At 32.6% G+C, this 3,683-nt stretch overlaps 1 protein-coding gene across 15 annotated transcripts in view; it reads right to left on the reverse strand.

The window, feature by feature from the left end:
- The window catches only part of HIVEP2 (HIVEP zinc finger 2), a 392,429-nt gene that overhangs the window by 121,292 nt on the left and 267,454 nt on the right, over positions 1-3,683 (reverse strand). The window lies entirely within an intron of this gene.

Consider the following 3,683-nt stretch of genomic DNA (forward strand, 5'->3'; position numbering starts at 1 on the left):
GAACAAAACAAAATCATAAATAAGAAATGTCTTCTCCATCCCTTTCTTTTAAACCAGAAGCTTTTAATCTATGAACTTGCTTTTAAAAAATACATTCATAACTGTATTTCAATATAATTGGTTTTCACCAAGGCTATATATCCTGGGATTTCTTTTCTAACACCATTTCTTTTACTTATTAACACTGATGAATTAAATTGTCATTGCTATGTACGTGATTTGCAGATTTATATATGACTAATTGCCTATTGAACATCTGCATAATTCAAACTCTCAACATACTCCAAAAAAAATCACTATCTTTGCCCCAGAGTCTAAGACTTTTGCCATCTCTCCACAACATCTTTCACATGGATTCCCTTCTCACCACTCACATGACCACTAATTCATACCTCATCATTTCTTCCCTGGACTATCATAATAACATTCCAGTTTGACTCCAGCTCCCAAACTTCTCCCCACTTTAATCAATTATTTACATTGCTTTCAAAGTGATTTTCCTAAAGTGCATGTCTGACCATGTCACTCTAGTCACTCACTCACTCAAAAAACTCCAAATACTCTCTGTAATCTCTAAGATTAAATACAAAAATTCCATATATATGTGTGTGTGTGTGTGTGTGTGTGTGTGTGTGTAAATAAGTATATAAATATATAATATGATATTAAATTATGTTTGACTTTATATTATATATGTTATTTATTCTATTATGTATCATCATATATAATGTTCTATAGTAAATATTGTACATACACACACAAACATATGCATGTATCTGTCATCCATATTGAAATTTAAGGTCTTTGAAAGTAAGAATTTTTTACTCTTTGAATCCCCAGTTTCTAGCTCAGCATCTGGCATATATTAAGAACTTATTAGATGCTTCCTGAGTAATGCACAACCTGTCTCCTCCCTTTGTTTCTAATTTTTTAAAACATTATTCTCCTCCATGAATTCTACAACCCAGCCATAAGATCCTACTTGCCTCTCTTCCCATATTGTGCTCAATTTACCATCTCTGAGTCTCTGCACTAACAGTTCCACAGGTTTAGAATGTTATCTCTCCTGACCTACATTCCTTAATATCCCTCATTTTCTTTAAGACTCAGTCCAAGTACCACCTCCTCCAGAAGGACTTTCTTAGTCCCTACAAATTTCAGTGCCTTCCTCTGTAAGGTTATCTTCCATCTTCTCTATATTTATCCTACACATATCAATTTATGAATATTTGTTTTCCCTACCCCCATTATAATATAAGTAAGCTCTTTGAATTTGGGAATTATCTAAGCTTTTACTTTATATCCTCAGAACTTGATATAGTTTCTTGGACACAGTAAGGATTGAATAAATGAATGCTTGTTGATTGTTTGATTATAGAAGCAATTTAGCAGTATTAGTATAGTGAAAGTAGTACTGGATTTAGGGTCAGAAAGTCTTGCATTCAAAGATCATATACTAGCAGAATGATCCTAAGTTAAGTGATTTCATTTTTATGTACCTTGGGTAATTCTCTGAGACCTATCTTCTCTAAGTTGATGGGATCCTTTCTGAAAAAGATTCCTACACTAGCAATCGTATAAATTAGATTTTGTCATATCCCTACTGTTATATTTTTGTCATCTATAGACCATATAAATTCATATAAAGTAAGATGTATTAGAGAGGTAAAATGACCTCATTTAATGACTTGTCTTATTGGCAATTTGATAATCTGAGTTCAAATCATAGCTTTCCCACTTACCTGTAGTAATTTGTCTTTGGAAAATTTATCTAACTACTCTCATATCATTTCTTCATTTGTAAAATGATAATCATTTTACAACATTTCTCACAGAGTGGATATGAGCAAAGGAAGCTAGGTAGTTCAATGAATAGAGACTGGGCCTGGAGCCAGAAAGACCTGAGTTCAAATACAGCCTCAGATACTTCCTAGTTGTGTGATCCTGGGCAAGTCACTTCCTTTCTGGTTATAAGGATAACATTGGACTTAATTTCCAAGATGAAGATAAATAAATGTTGGTTATTATTATTATCAACATTAAGAATTATAATAATGTAAGTTATTCATATTAACTCACATAAAACTTTATAGAACAGCAGAAATATGAATTGTTTTTATTATCCTATATAGTCCCCAGGATGATATATTTTCAGAATTCTAATCTTGTACATCCCTGAAATTTTCTATAAGGGAAATAGAAAGCTAAGGTGAATTTTTCATTTTTTGAATTATTATCTACACACTTGTAACTTACATTTATACTGAAATATAAAATTTATGACTATTAGCTAAATTTAAGCCTCATAATATCCTTGAGAGATAAGTATTTGAAGCTGTTATTACTCACATTTTAGCAATGAGAAAACTGAGGCTAAGAAGATATTCAAGGTTAATCACACGAAGCTGAAAAATTGCCTGTAGTTATATAGCTAATAGATGTCATAGGCAGGATTTTAATCATGCTTTCTGACTTCAAAACTTGAAATTGTTCCAGGATGTCTTAGTACCTTTCACCATTCTGATTTATATGACTTTGCATTATTACATACTTCCATCACTCTGTCTAAATATATATCCCTCATAGTTTCTATAGTAAAGAGCTGTCAAAAATTTTGTTAATATTTCAAAAGATGCTTAAGACCCCCTTAGTGGTTTATACACCTTTCAATGTGAGAAGCCATATCCTTGATCATCTAACTGAGTGGTATTATTAGATGCTTCAGGAGATCCTTTAAAATATCAAAAAGTACCTTTATGCATGACTCTCAACTTTTTTTCCTATAATTTGAGAGCTTGATGGGGACTTAAAGAGCATCAATCCCATACCCTTATTTTATAGATAGGGAGCCTAGAGAGCAGAAATAACTTGCCTAAGGTCACCCAACTACATAGCAGAATTAAAACTCCTGATTCCCAGTCCTAGGCCCCACATACTGTTTTAAAACACACAAATGTATTTTCTAGGACACAATAATCCAATTCAATTCAATGAATTTTTATTAAATATCAATGATGTGTACTTTGCTAAATACTGAGAGTACAATGATTTAAAAAAGATATAGTCATTCTCCACAAAGTGCCTACTAGACAAGACAATACACAAATATTAATGAAAGTAGCATATGGTAGGGCAAAGGAGATAACATTATTATTAAATTTGAGGCAAGAAAAATTATTTGGGTGATCAGTGAAGGTCTCAAAAGACACTGAGCATAAAGGTCAGAGGACTTAAGAATTGAGAAATATAATAGAATCTTGTAATTCAGTGGTCTGGTGAGTTTGGAGAAGAAAGAAGGATGGAAGGTAGAGGAATAAATATTCATATAGGACCTGTGATTTGCCCTACTGTACTAAGTACTTTATAAACATTATCTTGTTTTATTCTCACAAAACCCTACAAGATAAAAGATATTGTTTACAGTTGAGGAAACTGAGGCAACAAAGATTAAATGACTTTGCCAGGGTCACATAGCTAGTAAAAGACTGAAGTTGGACTTAAACTTAGATCTTCTTGACTCCAGGTCCAATGCTCTACCCTCTGCACCACCTATCTATCCACTGTCTAATAGAAAGAGTAATTTTTTTTTGAAGAAAGATTTTATTTATTCTGAGTTTTACAATTTTCCCCCATTCTTGCTTCCCTCCCCGATCCCCCACAAAAGGCATTCTGTTAGTGTTTAC

The sequence above is a fragment of the Macrotis lagotis genome, chromosome 5 (assembly GCF_037893015.1).
Source record: "Macrotis lagotis isolate mMagLag1 chromosome 5, bilby.v1.9.chrom.fasta, whole genome shotgun sequence".
Classification (NCBI taxonomy): domain Eukaryota; kingdom Metazoa; phylum Chordata; class Mammalia; order Peramelemorphia; family Peramelidae; genus Macrotis; species Macrotis lagotis.